Below are 20,097 nucleotides of genomic sequence, written 5' to 3'. Positions count from 1 at the left end.
AATATGTTAAGTTCGTGTGCTATTCCGATATTCAAGAGTGAGCGACAATTTTATTGCGTTTTAACGTTTTATTGCAACAGCAGAAATATGAGGGCTGTTTGATAAATACCCGTGTTAGGAAAGAAAACACTTTTAAAAAAAATTTTTTTTTATTTCTCTACATAATCTCCTTTCAGCTCGATACATTTAGCCCAGCGATATTCCAACATTTTTATATCGTTTAAAAAATATGATTGATCGAACTCCTTAAAATAGGTCTCTGTTTCGGCGATGACTTCCTCATTTGATGCAAAGCGCTTTCCGCCAAGCCATTTTTTCATGTTTGGAAATAAATAGAAATCGCAGGGGGCCAAATCTGGAGAATAGGGTGGATGAGACAACAATTCGTAGCGTAATTCGACCAGTTTTGCCATGGCGATTGCGGACAAACGAGCTGTTGCGTTATCATGGTGAAAGAGCACTTTTTTTTTCGCTAAATGAGGCCGTTTTTTCTTCAATTCAGCGTCGAATCGGTCCAATAAATCAGCATAGTACTGTCCCGTGATTGTCCTTCCCTTCTCCAAATAGTCGGTGAAAATGATGCTTCACGAATCCCAGAAAACAGCATGATCTTTCCGGCCAAAGGAATCGTTTTTGCCTTCTTTGGAGTAGATTCGCCGGATTTAGTCCAATGTTTAGACTGTTCTTTCGGTGTATTTTTTGGTGTATAATGGTGGATACATGTTTCGTCAAAAGTGACGAAACGCCGCAGAAACTCTTTCGGATTGCGCTTAAACATGTCCAAACAGTGCTTTGAAGTTGTCATGCGATTCCGTTTTTGTTCCACTGTGAGCAAACGCGGCACCCATCTCGTCGATAGTTTTTTCATGTCCAATGTTTCGTGTAGGACATTTTGTATGCGTTCAGTTGAGATCTTTACAATGTTAGTAATCTCTCTGATCTTCACCCGGCGGTCTGCTAACACGATATCATAGATTTTGTTGACTTTTGTATCCTTCGTAGTCGTCAATCAGATGACTTGGATGCTCTTTATCAAAAATGGATGTTCGGCCACGCTTAAATTCATTGTACCAATATCTTATGGTAATCATCGAAGGTGCGTTGTCCTTATATACGGCATGCAATTTTTCTTTAATTTCTTCACATGTCTTCCAGTTCAAAAACAGGAATCGAATCAGACCAATATTGTTCTTTCTCCATGATTGAAAACAAGCACAAACTCGTCAAATATAAAAATAAATTAAACTAACCGGTACAACTGTCTAAAATTTTTACTTGCGTCGTTCAAAAAATGGCGTTACACGATGGTATACAGATTTTTAGTCAGAGGCGCCCTCAGTCATCAAACACGAGTACTTATCAAACAGCCCTACAAGAAAACGAAAATTCTAGATACAATCAATGTTTGTACAAAGAATAAGATGTCTCCAAGGCGCAAGTAACAATTTAGTCCTTCAAATGCAAACAGCCGATCGTGAGAAGTTCTTCAATTAATTCAGAATGACATCGAAATTATTTAAAGAATTGCTGGCATTATAATTGGACTATATGTATAGAGGAAATATATTAGATGTGGGAAAAGGCTCCTATTATAAGATACTGAATTCATTTTAGATAAATGGTAGAAGTCTACGAGCAAAATTAAAAAAAATAATAGGTCATTTGGAAGGAAATTTAATAAGCTGTAAGATAATGTTATATAAAATTTAATTTAAATTTCTTTTTTTTTTGAAAATTAAAAAAATATAAAAAGTGAGCAAATCGCAAAGTCAAAAAATTGTTCTCCTAATATGAGATACCGAAAAATTGATAATAAAACGCAAAGTATATCAGTATTGCGATTAAAAAACTACATTTAATGTTTCTAAAAAACACACGAACACAGCCAGCCTGCGCAAAAAATGAGTATGCGATAGATTATATCCAGAATCTTCAAATAGTTCGAATCAAGCATCGCAAAAATAGCACACGTTCATTCTAATTGTTTTTTTTTATTATTGTATAATAACATTATACTTTAGCAACAATTTTCACATAGGAGCATGGGATATTTCATATTAGAAATACCCTCGTATATCTCATATTACGATTTCCACGCCTTATAGTTTTACGATTATCAAATCTAACTTTTGCAATTAAGCAATTTAAGTAATTTAACATATCTCTGTATTTTTCTAATACGACTTTATTTCTTAATACGACTCTATCACTACTCTATACTACAAGAAGAATTTATTATCAAATATTTATTTATTAAATAATAAACAAAATTTAAAGGCTCAATGAAACTTGAAGACATTCAAATTCTAAAATCTTTTTTACAATGACTACAGGCATGATCTAATAATGAATTTTCCACTATATAGTTTTCAATCCAAGAGCAATAAATTTATGGTGATAAACCAATAGATAGCGTTTATTAGTTTAGCAGAAACACTATTATCTCATATTAAGCATCTATTCCCTATCCCCTATCTCATAATAGGGGACTTTCTCTATATAAAATAAAAATATATCGTATTAAAAAATAAGAATCATTATTAATTTTCTTCTTTAAAATTGATCGTAGATTTCAAATTCGAACACAAAATTAGAAAATGTAAAATGTCTATATCAATATGGCGGACGGAAATGCTAAAAGGTCTCTGATTTTGGTGAAATGAAGTGTTGAAGTGTTTTCCTATTTGATTCTGAATCCGATTTTCCGATATCGTTGATTCCGAATGGGAGTTCAAAATTTGAAAATTCATTGAACAATATGGTGAATGGAAATGTTAAAAACCTTTTCAGTTTAGCGAAACGTAGCGTTAAATGTTTTTGAGGTTGTTCATTCCGAATCCGGATCCACAATTTGAAAATTAAAAATGGCTGAACGAATATGACGGACGAAAATGTTAAAAGTCTTTCTATTTCGGCGAAAAGATTAGTTCGAAAAGGTTCTTAGAATTCCTTTTAGAATTTTTGACAACATGTCAAGATCAAGGTCATTGGAGGGTGGTCTCTTATATTAAATAACTACTAAAAATTAAGATATAAAATAGTAATTGTATTATTTTTGAAATACAATTGCTGTTTTATGTCTTAATTTTTTACACGATCATTCGATGAAATTTATGCGGATGTCCGAACTTCCATGAACGGTAATGTAGAAAAACGCAGAAAAATGTTATGCTAGTGCTAAGAAAGAAGGCAATTTTTATTCGTCTTCTTTTGAGTAACGATTATATCATTACAAAAAATATTTTCTTGATATATAATATAATTTTAAAATACTCTTATTACTTATTTGAAACAAATAATATTTATATAACTTTGCTTTTGTATGTATGCTTACATATACACGCTTCAGAACGAACTAAATTTTTTCCAACAGTTTTTAATAATTCCCCAATTTTCGCGATCGAGATATTATTTCTAAAGCGCTGAAAATCCGCCATCGATAGCTTGGCGCGCGGGGAGTAGGGCAAGCTCCGTTCATTGCCGCGAGCTTCTAAACTTGACGGCGTGGCGCGTCTGCTCATCCCCGCTCCTCGCGGCTTGCGCGCCGTGCGCTCGATGGGCCGTACTTTCGGCAATAGTAGGTCGGGCGGACGTGTGTACTCGGCTATTCTTTAAACGTTAATATCTCGTTGATTATTGCGAGCATTGCAAAATGGTAAAGGACTCAGTTTGGTCCATTCTACCTGTTCGGGACGAGTAGGGCCATATTCATGACGCTCTGTATATAATATTGGATTCTTATCTCAAATATTGATAAAAATACTTTTAGTCGATGTATTTTCGCGTATTTAAACGTCTAGGTCCAAATAATATCGAGATCGTTGAGGAACTGTAAGCACATTTGTACGGCACTTTTAATCAGGTTTAATAACAGTAATGAAAATATCCAATTGATGCGTTTTCGCATAAAATAAGTTAAAGTTTGACAAAAAAAAATGTCGCTCTGCCTCATGATTATGATTAGTTATTGAATCGATAAAAAAAAATCGATGACTATTCAGATTAAGAAGTTGATCGCACTATGAAATATTGCGATGCAAGCATATACTGCAAGCAGATACTGCAGTAAAATTTTCATTTCTCTACTTTATTTAGATTTACCGGAATAGTGGCTCGCATTGATTCCGCATCCGCCAGTTCCACTCAATGGTACCTTAATCAAAAAGTTCCCGGAATTCATTCAGAAAATTCAAAATACAAGTTTTATTCATCAAAAGTGATATTGTCCCCTTCAAAGTACTCCCTATCGACTGCAACGCACTTATGCCAGCGCTTGATCTAGCTCTCGAAACATTTCTGGAACTCTATTGTCGGTATAGCCGTCTTCGATTTTTCCATTACCTCCTTCCGGCTGTTAAAACGCGTTCCCCGTAATGATTTTTTGACTCGAACAGAAAAAAATCGCAGGGAGCCATATCAGGTGAATTCGATGGCTGTTGGATGGTATTCGTTTCGTTCTTAGTCAAAAATTCACGGATAATGATGGCACTGTGCGTTATCATGGTGCAAAATCCACTCCATTTTTAAAACTGTAAAAAATCGAAAATACGTGCAGAAATAGATATACTTAAGACGGCGTAACTTTTACAAATGTCAAGCTATGGTGATAAAATTTGGTGGGAATGTCAATGATAAATGTGGCAACCTAACCAAAAAAACAGAACTCAAATCAGCTGACTCAGAGCATCACCTGGTGGTAATTCCGGGAACTTTTTGATCAAGGTGATATGAAAATGAATTTTTTCGATTCAATTGCTGGATTCACACTGGATTTGACATGTGTCGTATGATGTACTGCAACCAATCAGGAAACATGATTTTGCTTCGTATCATCGACACAAAACAAAATTTTGCTTTCTGATTGATTGCAGAATGTCGTATGATGCATGTCGAATCCAATGTAAATCCAGCAAATAGACATAGAAAAATGAATTTTTTTGAATCAGAAATCACATATACATACACGGACATTACTGTGTTTTATGTACTTATACTACACTTTTAATTTTGATTTGTATTTTCGGCTGTCAAAGTCTCGCTATAAAAGCTTTGAAGCGTTTAATGGACCAATTAGAAGAAAGAATTTGCAAATTAAATCAATCAATTAAAAAATGCTTCAAAGCGTCTATAGCATCGCGTTGACCGTACTCTTCATCTTTCTGTATTATATATATGACATTCATGTTTTGATCATATTGATCTCTGTCTTTAGACTCCTTTCTAGAGATATAATTAATTATCTTTAGGATTATGTTCAGATTCCTTCCTCATCCAGGTATCACTCTATTCTTGTTTACTGAATATTAAACAAGGAAATTGAAGACAAACTTCGCTCTGGACAGCCAAAAAAATTCGAAGACAAAGAATTAGAGGCATTACTCTAGAAAAGAAGATCAGAGTCAAACGCAAGAAGAACTTGCAGAATCATTGGGGGTAACTCCACAAACTCAACAAACCTTCTATACGATTAAGAGCCATGGGAATGATTCAAAAACAAAGAAATTGGGTGCGGTTTATGAACCGAGAGACGTTGAAAAGCGATTTTTCACTTGCGAACAGCTGATTCAAAGACAACAGAGAAAAGGTTTTCTGCATCGGATTATGACTGGAGATGAGAAGTGAATATTCTACAACTTCAAGAAGAAAAGATACTACGTTAAGCCCGATCAATCGTTGCCATAGACCTCAACATCAACATTACGGCCGAACATTCATGATTCATGAAGATCATGCTCTGTATCTGGTGGGATCAAAAGGATCTTGTTTACTATGAGCTGCTGAAACATGGTGATTCCATTACGGGCGATCGGTATCGGCTACAATTGATTCGTTTGAGCCATTACGAGAAAAATGGCCGGAATACGAGCAAAGATATGATAAAGTTATTCTTCTTCATGACAACGCTCGGTCTCATGTCGCTAAAGTCATAAAAAAATTTGGAAATGCTCAAATGGAATGTTTAATTGCACCCGCCGTATTCTTCAGACATTGTTCCTTCTGATTACTGGTTATTCCGAAGGATGCAATACGATTTGACAAGTCACCGGTTCACTTCTTTCGCAGAAATCGAAAATTGACTCCAAAATTGGATAGCCTCCAAAGACGAATCATCTTTTCGAGATGGAATTCGAAAATTGCTTGAAAGATGGGAAAAAGTAGTAGGCTGCGATGGACAATACTTTAATTGATCTGTTCATTCATTTTATTTTGAAGTAAATGCATTTTTGAACACAAAAAAACGGACTAAACTAATTTGTACTCCCAATATGTATGGGAGAATTATTGTAGTTGCACATGAGTTGTTCGAGAGTTATATATTTTGTTTTTCTAACAAATAAATAGCGCCCTTCATCATCACTGTGTCATCTCTCGAGTATCTTATATTCGTGTGTGCCTTATTCTTTTTCAGACTCGAATGGTTTCAAAATGGTCTCAAAATGTTCAGTTCGTTCGTTAATAATAATTACTCTTTTTTATACCTCAAAGAAGCTTCGAATATATTAAAAAGTATATATTGATATATTGAATCATTATTCATTTCCTTTCTGACATTCTCTGAGGAACAACACTCTATAAGGTAAGTGACAGAGAAAGAGAGAGAGAGAGAGAGAGAGAGAGAGAGAGGGGGGGGAGACAAGTGTATGTGTGTGTGTGTGTGGGGTGTGTGTGTGTGTGTGTGTGTGTGTGGGGTGTGTGTGTGTGTGTGTGTGTGTGGGGTGTGTGTGAGCGCGCGCGTATGTAGACGCGTATGTAGGTATTATATATAACAGAATAACTCTATGTCCTTAGACAGTTGATGTTCCTTTGTACCCTTTGTAGTTCCTTCAAAGGATGCGCCCGATGCCGCCCCTGGTTACTTTTTATACGACCTGATTCACTAACTTTATCCTTTAATAACTAAAAAAGTAAGCGCCGAATAAAATTTTTGTATGATAAAAATCGTCTTAAAATTCAGAAACATGATTGTCATCAAGAACAGGTTTTTCTAAATCACTCTATATAGTGAGCATATAATGAGACAGATGACAAAGGATTGGGATGGCGATAGTTATGAGTGAAGAGAAAATATCAAATCTTAGATATGCGAATGATACGTTGCTGAGAATAAAGAGGAGTTTTTCACACTTGTAAAACTCAGAGAACTTTGTATAAGGCATGGTCTACGTCTACATAATGCCAAAAACAAAATGATTGTTGAACATAACAACTTATATATATTGATCAATCTATATGTAAGTTCATATATCTAAAAGTGATAGCGGATAACCAAGGTGACTGCGGGACGGAAATCCGTAAACGCATCCAATTAGGAAGAACGACTATGTCTCAGTTAACCAAGGTATGAAGAAAAGCACGCATGCACTGCATCAAAATCAAATTTAGTTAGAGCATTGATTTTTTCAGTCTTCAACTACACATCCGAGACATTGCGAGCAGTCGACACACGACATATGGACGCATTTGAGATGTGACGTTGGCAAAGGATGCTCCGCATTCCATGAACGGCAAAGAGAACAAACGCATCAATTCTAGCTGAGGTAAATCCTCCCCAGCTCTGTATGCCGACTTCTGAAGTTTTTCTGACATATTAACCACAGTAACAATACCGAACACCTGATAGTCTAAGTCTATAGTCTTTAGTAAAGGAAACCTGAAGGGAAACGGAGATAAGGCCGCTCACCGATCCGATGGATCGATACCGTGAAACAACTTTTTAATACAAGTATGGAAGAGGCAGTAAGGACTATAGCCAGTTGGAACAAATGAGACATTATTAAAAATGCCATCAGTAGATTGGAAAGACAATAAACATAGTCACCACACATGTGTCAAGATGTCAGAAGGATTGAGATGATGATTATTATATACTATTTAATAACGTCGCATTTGTATAAAATTATATTAATCATTGTCATTTTGAAAAGATTCTTGAATTACTAACATATTGTAGCAGCTGCATATTAGCAAATGTTGCACTATTTGGCAACGTCGCAATGTCAATTTTATCAACAATAAGATTGGAAATAAGACGTTTATGTTAAATTACTTTAAATATTGGGAAAAAGTTCGTGGCGTTTTTCCTGTTAGATGACATTAAAAAACGCCACGAACTTTTTCCCACACCTAATATGAAACGCCATTATGGTTTGAATGTTAAAATGTTGAACTATTATATATATTCATTCATTTAAATAAATTAATTTCAGAAATGATAATTGCGTGCCGATATGTCGGACTTTCAACGCATCAATCTGAAATATTAATAATCTTCCCAAATTTCCTAAAAATCTATTATCTTAAAAAATTGTAATAAACTTATTGCGATTTTATCACATTACATCATTATGTACATTATTTGGCGTATTAAGTATCAAATTATATTGATGATGTCATCGCAAAACATGTGACTTGTCGAATGTCCTAGAAAAATTTCTTATATTACGCTAACAGAGTTGCATTGATACTTGTAAATTTGCAAACGTTGCATTTTTTTAGATATTGTATTAAATTACATTGATGATATCTTCACAAAACGTGTCTAAAAATCTTATATTACAAAAAATTGACGTTTACATTTTTGCAGTATCATTGATTGGAAATGGGTATATAAATATCCGCGAGGATTTTTTTGAGAAAAGTCAGTGTAAAAATAGTTAACCGTAACTGTCCATCGTTCCAGCAAATGAATCACAATCGAGAACCTAGTTTCCGCAGTGGATTAAATCGCAATACTACTTGGTGTTCAAAACATTCATGTAAACAAGAAAATTTTCTTAGAGATTTAGGTGATAATACAGATTCATTTATTATTAAATATAGAACTTTAATTTATAGATTTCTCATTTATAAAGATGATAAAATGAATAAATCCATGTTTTTGAAATTTTTGCGAATACCCCTAACGTTAGAGAAGATAAAATTTAAAAAGAAGATGAAGCAATGATACTGCACAGTCGCTTAAACAGATTCGTTTTGTGGTGATCATCAGCGTTATGGATTCTTACTTTCAATATGAGCAAGTAAGTATTTCAGTTATATCTTTATGAAAAATTTTTTTCTACAAATAGCTTTTTTGTTTGTTCTTCATTATAAAGCATCGTTACATCATTTTGAGAAGAATATTCGCGTTGACATCTAACAAATTTCTAGAGATTAGGGTCGCCGTGGGACCTATGTCCTACGTGGAAATTGTCATTGGCGACACCCGAAGTAACCGCTTTGTCCTACATGCTACGTGGACATTAATTGTTAACGATGGACAGATATTGAGCGATTAATGCAGTCAACTACTCCATCGTCATTAGTGATTCAAGACTTTGTGATTGAATTTGTCAAAATACGTGATGTGCACAATAAAATTATCATTGATAAGTATTTTTTAAAATATAATATGAAACCATTAGCTATGTTTTTTTATGCTTAAACTTGAACAATGTGTGGAGCACGCTCTTCATAAGTCGAAATCTAATCGACATCGATTTTTCAGACTGTTTAATATCGATTTTCTATTGATCGAAAAAAATCGACATTTTATCAATACTGCATCGAGAAGATCGATATTTTATTAATAATGTACCAATAAAATGTCGATCTTCTTTCTCGAAGATCAATAGAAAATTTAGTAGATATCAAATTAAACAGTCCTAAAAATGAATCGACTTGTAAACGCGGGCGTATATTGTGAACTATGTCAATATACGAATAGTATAATGAAAAATTTAAATATTTCCCGACTTATTTACGTCAAAATTGCGTAATGAAATTTGAAACAGAAAATACTTTGCGTAAAATTTACAATAAGAATTTGAATATTGAATGAGAATTATATTAGCTTTAGATAATATTGTATATAATGCATTACATAAAAAATAAAGTAAAATAAAATCGCAGTCGCAATTATCGTGTCCGCAATTAATCATTTCTCTTTCCATCCTTCGCAGTATTGTACGCACGCACATCATCGCGCGCGACCGTAGCATTAAGCGGACAGTATCGCACATAGCACTGTTATTATTACGCATTAAATTCGCACTCCTCTAATCATAAAATAAAATAAAATAAAATAAAATAAATAAATAATTAAAAAAAAATATCTTTGGGTGTTAGAAAAAGATGGCGACGTATAAGAGAAAAAGAGATAGTAAATATAAAATGGTAAGTATAAAATGGTAATTACAAAATGGTAAGTATAGCGGTGGCGGCCCGACAGCGACGGCGGCCTGGTAGCGGCGGACCGGCGGATTGCGCCCTGCGGCCACTGACCGCGAGTAACGTCATTCCGGCGGACCGCGACGCGGACTCATAGTGAAAGGGATAAGACATGGCGTACAGATGGACAGTGTGTCTCTCTCTCTCTCTCTCTCTCTTTAAATCTGCCCACTCCGTCTAGGATTCTTCATAAGGAAGAAGCCAATCATAAAAACGCTAAAAAAACATGAGATGATATTCATAATCCGTTTTCATTTTAAAATTGTCTTAAATATAATGTCTTTTGATGCTAAAAGTTTTCGAATTGATTTACAGCTTAAGAGTGTATTATACTTTAAGCGGCGTCTACAATAAGATTTTAAGGCGTAAAATTTAAGTATTAAGCTTTAAACCATAAAAAATTGATCAATTAAATCGATTATTTTCTTTACATTCAACTGTGATTGATCAATTTCTTACAACTTAAAGCTTAAGTTTTACACAATAAAATGTAGACGTCGCTAAAAACAATCTTAAATGCAAGAATTGACTATAAATATCGATCTGTTTCGTTGTGGAGATGGTACTGAATATTTTCATGCACAAGGAATTTGCTGTGACTATTTCAATTTTCATCAGTGAAAACTAAAGCAGATTTCACGGATATTTTATGTCATGATCCGCTCAGGGAACTTATTTTTTCTTTGGCTTTTCTCTTTAGATTATTCCCCGATTCCGCGAGTCGACTTTTGACGGCTTCCTTCATCAGCGACTTATTATTTTCAACGTCTTCTATCAATTTTTTTCTTAAAGTTAATTCTCACACGTAAAACTTCTTTTTCGACAGCACATGCACTTTATTTAGGTAAGATACTTTTCTGAATAGCCTACCGAGAAAGCTTCCGATTCTATGTCCACGTTGGTAGGGCGAACCGCCGAAAATACGTAAAATTCCACTTTAGCTTCCGGTATTCCCGCGCATTAAACTATTTCTTATATTTCATCGCGAGTTTCTAACTAAAGACTTGCACTACTGACACGCAGATGATGCGGTTGCTGTGCTCCTTTAAGGAAAGGAAGGAACAAGGGCAAAACATCGGTTTAGATGTTAGGAAAAGAAAAGATGGATAACGAAGGAATAAATAGAGAAAGTATGACATCATGACAGAGGAGTGAGAAATTGAACAGATCTTTTCATTTGAGATCCAAGAAATAAGCTTGATGAGTAACATAGAGGTAGAGAGGTATATAGGATCATAGGTGTTCAAAGATGACAATGTTAGACAAACAGGGGGGGCACTCATTTTAGGGATAAAAATCGGAAGCAGATTAATACAAGAAGATGTTACATTAATAGTAGATAGAAGTGCAGGAAGTATTGACAGACTTGTTATTTTTTAGATCAAAGATCATTTGACTTGGAAAGGCAGGAAAGCTCATTGGAAGTATGACAAGAAGCATTAAAGCTAATTGAGGAGATGTCTTCTCCTCCAAGAAAGGATAAAAAATCGAGAACAGCATTCTTGTCGTATAGAGAAATATTGGATAATATGGAGAAAACAGAAGCGAAAACAGGTATATCCCGCGAAGTATTACAACGAGCGGCTAGCAAAAGGAGTGGTGATCTTGGTACATTTGGTAAGAAACTACCTAAGATAGTTTTGGATTGATAATGATTTCCTGTACATACATGAGAAGCTACCTTCAATGATGGCTGGCTTTGTGGCCAAAGAAATCGATATATGCTTGTTAGCTAGAGGCATACCTAATGGCGGAGAGACTCAACAAGGATATCTGATTGATGCAGACAGGGGATGTTCGAATGACGTTGGCCTTTAGTAGGGACTTCTGCCGCCGAAGTCAGCAGCCTCCTAACTGAATTTAGAGGAAACCTCCATCTATTTCTGTTATCTATTGTATCTCAGACTTTATAGGTTGATTAACCTTCTTCTTAAGTCTCCTTATCCTTCTTTTATTTGCAACTGTCCTCCGTCAGTCTCATTTCCAGTATACGCCGAAGACTCGAACATGTTATCATATTCATTTGCAGCTCAGTGTTCGCACTGACGGGAAGGGGAAAATAGGACATATGTCAAAATAATGAACGAAGCCAGAACGAGGGTATCTCTAGATACTTTGGGGGTACATAATTTGAAGGTCAAAAGGGCCATAATGGGAGGCTTTCTCCTGAAAATCTTTGATAAGAATTCAATATTTAAAGCAGATGCTCTGGCAAAGGAACTAAAGACGATTTACGAGAGCGACGTGCTAAACGATCACCAGACCAGTACGGAAGACTGAGAGGATCTTATCTGGACTAGATGATTCAATAGGAGTAACTGACATAATCAGCGCGATATTATGCTTTGGCACTGTAAGCCTGAGAAAATCAAAGTAGGCAGAATTAGAGAGATGGCATGGGCTCTGTTTGGCTCCAGTTTGGCCCATTAACTGTAGCGAAAATGTTGGCAGACAGTGGAGCAATAACAATAGGGTGGAGGAATAACAATGGAGATGCTTAAAAAGCGTACAGTTCAATGTTATCGGTGTCTGAATAAAAGCTACTTCCGGTATAGATGCCCGAGTAGATAGAACAAATTGCTACTTTAACTGCAGAGAAAATGGACATGTCATCCGGCAATGCAGGTCGCGCCCTCATTGCCTGATTTGCCTCAAGAAGGGCTTTATATACGAACATTGAACGAGAAGCGATGAATGTGAATTGTCCCCCACCCCCCTCAGTAGAGTAAATATACCTAACAATTGGAACATAATTCCAGAAGAAGATGCGGAGATTCGCTTTTATTAAAAGTGTGTGTTAGAATTAAACTAAATTATGAGACTTTTACAGTGTAATCTAAATCACGACAGATCGGCACAAGACATAATGCTAAGAAAGATAGTGAATGATGAGTTGATTTAGCAGTAGTATTAGAGTCATACTGCGTGCCATAGGTGGACCGGCTCTGCGGATAATGTCTCGCCGCGGGCCGCAATCACGTGATATGGATCACGGGATATGCGCATCAAATGGGAAATCATTGATAAAGGAGAGAGCTTTATAGTCGTGAAGCAAGGAAATTATGTCTTATATAGTTGTTATTTTTCTACAAATCGAAAACTTGTAGAACTTAAATTCCTATTGGATAAGTTGGAGGTAATTGTTCGGAATGTATAATGATAATATTTTTATATTATGTGGGGATCTAAATGCTAGGCATATTGCATGGGATAGGAAGATAAATAGGAGGGGTGAGAAATTATATAAATGGATGATAGATTTAAGATTGGAAATTGTAAATGAGAGAATATCTACGTGTGTTAGAAAACAAGAGACATCGGTAGATGTTTGCCTTGTTAGGGAAAGGCGGTTAATTCAATAACTAAGTAGAGTGTAAATGATGAAGTGACTTTATCTGATCATCAATATATAGAAATACTTATGTTCATTAGAGGACATAGTGAAGCGAATCGTGTTGTGAAATTTCCATTTTCCAGGTGGAATATGAAATTATGTGATTACAACAAATTGGAAGCTTTTGTAGTTGCTAAGCTATGGACGATTGATCACAACATAAAACTTGTAGGCGTTGATTTCAAATCAAATGGTTGAAGATAACAATAAGGGAAGCTTGTAATGTCGCAATGCCTAAAGCTAAAGATAACAGCGGATGTAACATTTATTATTGGAATTCCAGTATCGAAAAGAATGAGGAAGGATTGTAAAATCAGAAAATCCCTCACTAAGGCCAGAAAAAGGAAAAATAGAAACGAAATAAAAGAAATGGAGAAATAGTTCAAATATATGGAGAAGAAGCTTTGTGCGGAGATAAGGAGGTCCAAAGCTTGCTGAAGGCTTGCTGAAGAGGATTCTCGGAATAAAACATACAAAATAGCGATGAAGAAGATTAGAAAATGCCAGACTGCTTTGTGTGAGACAATGGATTTGATGAAGGAGATTATCCATTCTCTTTTTCCCGATGGGCCATGTCTTGGCGATGGTGATCCTATTGGTCTTTCGGATGAGGTCATTCCTCCTGTTGGTACCGAGGAACTTGAAAGATCTATTAAAAGAATAAATGGAAATAGGAAGACACCTGGTCCTGACGGGATCAATACAATCCTGTTGCATGCAGCCAGATTAGCTGGGGGAATGATGATTAAATGTTTTAAGTGATGTCTTGAGGAGGGATGGAAAGTGTCCAAATTGATGTGTCTTAAAAATCAGGATAAGCCCGAGGGTCATCCTTCCTCATATAGATCTATATGTTTGATAAACACAGTTGATAAGTTCCTGGAGTGAATTGTATATAATAGAATGTCAGAAGAATTAGATACTGGAAGTTATAGGTTTATCAATATGATTTTAGAGTGAGTAAATCTACTATCGATGCTGTATTGAAATTAAGGAATTTTACATTAGGGGCGATCGCGAAGAAAAAGGTAGTTATAACTGTTAATTTAGATATCTAGTGCCTTTAACTTGTTAATAGCTTGGACGGCTATTTTGCAGGGATTTCGAAGACATGGGGATCTCGTCATATTTAAGGAGAATCGTTGCAGCATATCTTAGTGAAGGAAACTTGTATATGTCAACAGAGAAGGGAAGTTGATAAAGTCAGTGGTTACGTGCGGTGTCCCACGGGAATCAGGATCGTTACTGTGGAACATGGCATATAATAGGATTTTGAATACGGAAGTGAAAGAGTGTTGTTTTATTATATGTTACGCGAATGATACTTTGATTATAGTTGAGAATGATTCTGTCGAACTAATGGTTAAAAAAGCGGAACGCTGTGCTAGTAAAGTAGTTGAGAATATTCAAGAGATCGACCTTAAAGTGTCCCCTAATAAAACTAAGACAATCGTACTTTGTGGTAGAGACCTAGCCATAAGTAGCAGAAACATTAGGATAATCGATAGTAATATTAAGGTGTCTACAAAAATAAAATATTTAGGAATAACAGTAGACTCAAAATGATCCTTTGTCGAATATTTCAATCAAATAGGGCAAAGGGCTGAAATGTATGTGTCAAATTCGAGTAGGATGCTGTCGAATCTTGATGATCCAAGCGAGGCGAGACGTAGGGTATGTCAATGTAGTACTGTCGACAATCATTGTATGAAGGGTCTATCTGGGGAGAAAGAGTGTTAACAAATAGAAGTATGTATGTATATATTTGCAGAAAAATGGAGAGGAATTATAATGACTATAATTTTGCGCGTTATTGCGGTTTATTAGAACAGTAACAGGGGAAGCAGTGAAACCTACTTGCCAGACTGCCAAAATTTGAAATGGTGGATAGGTGGCCCGTGGATGTATAATTCAATTTTGAGTGTACGCAGGTCAAATCCCATACTCACCTGATTAGGTCGGCTGAAGTGTCTATGAAAATTTCTTCCTCTACATAAAATAATAACAAAAACATAAAACAATAACAAAAAAAAGGTTACGTATCGTGAGTTTGGAATAAAATTCATGTCTTTTGGAAATGACTGATGAGAAACCTACCTTTGTAGAAGATTATCGGAAAAGTTTATGATGTAACATTTTATCATCGTAGTTAATGCTAATCAAAACTTTGCGTTAGTCGCTTTTTGTTGTTCAAAATAAAAATGCGATTCAGCATTACATGCGGTATTAATCGCCTTAATAAGCTGCAAATTCCATTTGGAAATGCAACTTCTTTTGCCGTAAACGAGACATTCGTCCTCTCATCGGGTTTAACATCGAAGCATCTCGTATGTGTAAAAAGATACAAGGAAATTGAATCTCGCTTAACGCAACCTCCTATTGTCCGTGCAACATTATAGAATGAGATAATTCCCGGGTGAAATACGACGTTCTATTATCTGAAAATTAACGCATACTGTTGTTACTCAAAAATACCAGAAGAAATTGTTCCTCCTCCATCGCGAAGAGAAATTAAACTCGAAGCCGGAATCCAAATGTCAATTTTACTGGGATAATATCGCGCCAGTTAATTAACTTTATTAGTTCTTCCGCTACTCTTTATTATATGATTGATGATAAATTGTTTTTCTTATAAATTTTTCTTAATTCGAGCCTGCTCATAAAAAATATCGTCTATGACTTCACCCGCTAAATTTCGCAGTTTATACATGTGAAGATTTTGCTGATCGAGAACACGGTAAATTCGAAATATCTCCTCGCTCCAGTTAATTAGCCTCGTATCCTTTCTCAAAAACATCTTTCGCTCTACTGAATGAAATCTCCGATCATGATATTTAATCCATTGAATCCGTTTTATTTTTCCGACAAGCTATATTTTTACGAGCGATACGTGCGTTTTCTCTCCTTACTACCCCCATTGCTGTTCACATGGAGTAATTGTAAGCGCGTACAATAACCTGCAGATCATCGATGTAGCGTCGCGTATTTTTATGCGTGAAATAATATCACATTCGTTCTTTCAGTGTCTTCAGTCTTTTGTCAAAAAAATTCAGATATCAAAGCCGGCATGTCAGCTCGACGTGCCGACTTTAATATCTGAATTACCTAAAAATAAATGTCTGTTTTGTTTAAGAAATTTCTGCATTGATTGCGTGAAAAAAATTCTTTATTCTTGTCCATTTGTAAATATACGGGTGCTCGTTCTTCGCTTTTTGCTAATACGCGTTGGAAAGCTTTTATCACGCAGTTACTTGTTTTGCCACGTAATGGTCTATCCAGGCGTACTTATTTAATACATCGATAATCACTAACAGATAGGAATAACTGTCATTGTAACTCCGTCTTTTTCGGAGTTCGATAAAATCTGTCTCCCACACATCGTCAATGTTTGTTACGTTGTAATGCAATCGTCGAAATTTTCTGCACAATGGTCGACGCAACATGTACGTCTTACGATTCGAGCCAGCGTACGATTTCTCCCCGTGAGAAATTCGGTTTAACAATACGAGTTAGATTGTCTACTACCGCATAATGCGACAGATCGTTATATAGTTTTTCAAACATTATTGTTTGTCTTAGTTTTTTCCAACCAAGTAATCGATTTTTTCTCGTCTGTAAAGATACAGAGTTATTAGTTTTTCGTGTACGAGAAAGAATCAGCGAATTTTCCTCATCTTTTTCTTATTTGTAGTTTTTACTCTTTTTTCGCGCTCTCGATATAATCGTGGAACTTGAGGTGGAAATTTTACACTCTTTACAGTAACACCATACATAGATAATCCTTCAGAATAATCCTTCATTTCTCATCAGTGCAGAAGGAGTAACCGTACAAACTGATTTCTGCTTTCACAGTTTTCTCTCTTGCATCGCGTCGTTTATCAAGTCTATGATATTCGAATCTTTCACGATGTTACCATTTACAGTCACAGCTTTTCAAAGCAATTGTTTTATCAGTAAGCGTGCATGTCTACGATAAGATTTCGGTACGCTTTTCATTATTTCTTTGATGCTTTTCATCGTATGATTATGCTCGCTGGAAATTTCGAAATTTTCGTAACAATATTGACATCACTGATGGAATGTGGAAGTATATTGGATATTTGCATAAAATCGTGAAAAACGCTCGTTATCAGCGGAGACATCTCATATAGAGTTATCTTCTGTATTTTCATAGCGTTCGTTATTTTGTTTTCGTGTTTCATGAATAAATCGCAGGTATCGCCTCTCTGTACATTTTCCATCTCTCACCTTCGTCGCGCGGCCAGTCAAAATTAAAAGTATGACTTCTCTCCGCATTGAGTCGTGTTAAATGAATTTCGGAAGTTTGCGTTATATTATTAGTGCTCGCGGAGTTACCCTAATTTCGCGGTACTGAGATTTCCTTTAACTCTCCGCCAGCGAATGTCAGATTCTGACGTAGCTAATGTTACATTCTCTCGAGATTTTCGAAATTAAAATCATTTTTTTGGTTTTCTCCAACGTTTTATCTTTATTACTTCGTTCCTCCGATAATTAGCGATAATAAAGTCGAAAATATATTATAGGTCCGATAATATAAGATAGAAGCCTCGCTGCACCAGCAGCTTTCTCCTTCCAATTACGTTTTGCAATGACGCAGAACCGTTTTGTATTTGAGTAACCGATTTTTTTCGAGACGTTACCTTTAAATGTATTAAAAACACATTCACAAATACAACAAATTAGTTTTTGTCAGCGCTGCGTAAGAAGGTTGTGCGTTGATTTTTGTTCAAATAATAGAGCGCCGCAAAGAGAAGCGTTTTTCTTATCGATCGAATGTGTGGTGATTTGAGCGTGGATTTTTTAAAACGATGATGTAATTTGCGTTGAATGAATACATCGCGCTGTCCTTAATAGAAGTAGCGTCCTTAATAGAAGTTTTGCGAGATTAAGATTCTTGAGGACTGTCTTTGATAAAGAGATCGCGTTGCATGATAATAATTCTCTCACAAATTCGTCGGTTATCACTAATTTCAGAGAAAGCGGATTGTTTGAGTAATCTTCTGGATGGAGTCTCACAAAATTCAATTATTCTTCTTCGTCGCTTTAATATGCTTTAATATCGCTCATCCTCAACTCTGTTCTTCAAGCCTTTTTGCAAGGTGTCGTATTGTAATTTACGATAGGCTTTTTGCCATTCCGCATAATAAAACAAAACTCTCTCGAAACATATGTCGGACATGAGAGACAAAAAGTCTTTATAAAAATCGTTTTCTTGCATCCAGTCGGATCGCATATGATCGATGTCCATGGGTGTTTCTAGCATACGTCCATTTTGAGAAATGAGTTACTTGATTAGCGTGCAAGACTTTAAAAGCAAAAAATAAAAGAAAAAAAATTGCGCTTAATAATAGTTTCAAAAATACACGAAGGAAAATATTTAACAAAATAAGCTGATCAACTCAGCGGAGAGCGTACGCCGCCACGCGGCGTGCGTATACTCGCGCCAATGTATCCCCGCGTAAGCTAGCCAATAACCGCGAGAGCACCGCAGCCAATGAACAGCTGATTCCGCCGCGATGCGATGAACTTATCTTCGTGCGAGAATAAGCTTATTTTCGCATGAGAATCAAGAGACGTGGTAGTCTCCGGCCATTAAAAAAAAGACACTACAAGTCTCTTATCCTGAGTCACCAAAGTCCATTTTTTGGAGGTACAGGATTACTAAAATATAAAAAATTTTGAATCGCACGTAACATATCCTGAAAGGCGGCATCGCCACGAGTAATTTGAGCCAAAAGAAATAAAAATCGGTCCGGCTGTTCTAGATATATTATATAAGTGATCGAAAAGTGATGATTTTTGAAAAATGAATAATATCTTCTTCTTCTCTGTTCGCAGTCACATGCATCTTTCACTCACACCTCCCCCAACTTCGATCAACTCCATCCCCTCCCACTCCTTCCTCCTCCAATCCCACCCCTTTCATTTTCGCCCTATCTCACTCTCTCTCATCCTCTTTCACCCTTGTCTGCTGAAACTGTCCGACGGTTACTCAGGGTTGTGATCTTAACGATATGAGTCAAAGTCATATTAATTTTTTTATATAACTTCGAAATGCATCATGGGTGATTGTTATAATCTTCCGAAGATCATTCGGTGTTTTGATCTTCATAATGTGTGGGAAGATCAAGATCTGAGGTGAAATGTCCTTCGATAGTCACTGAGAGCCGTTACCTTGATTACATATGTCATAATCAGCGTCATCGGAGTTTCCTATTTCATTTTTAATAACTTCTTAATGTGAGATAACTTCTTAATGTGGGTGACTGCTTAACCTTTTGAAAATTGCAGAAAATGTAGTGGGAAGACAAATATTTATGCACAAGTATATGCCGCAGGTCTATGTTAATAAGTAATAATTCCAGATTGAAGAAAGGAATAAAATTAAATAAAAGTTATTGAAATATGATGAAAAGGCTATCCAAAGTTTGTGTATAATTATAAAGAACTAAAACAAATTAAAAATGACAAAC

At 35.7% G+C, this 20,097-nt stretch overlaps 1 pseudogene; it reads right to left on the bottom strand.

Moving 5' to 3' along the window:
• Positions 1 to 584: 584 nt before the first annotated feature.
• LOC108693035 overlaps positions 585 to 20,097 on the bottom strand; it is a 28,445-nt pseudogene continuing 8,932 nt past the window's right edge.

Source organism: Atta colombica, unplaced genomic scaffold (assembly GCF_001594045.1).
Source record: "Atta colombica isolate Treedump-2 unplaced genomic scaffold, Acol1.0 scaffold85, whole genome shotgun sequence".
NCBI classification, from domain to species: Eukaryota; Metazoa; Arthropoda; class Insecta; order Hymenoptera; family Formicidae; genus Atta; species Atta colombica.
The sequence above is the reverse complement of the archived record's forward strand: the minus strand, read 5'-3'. Positions and strand labels throughout refer to the sequence as shown.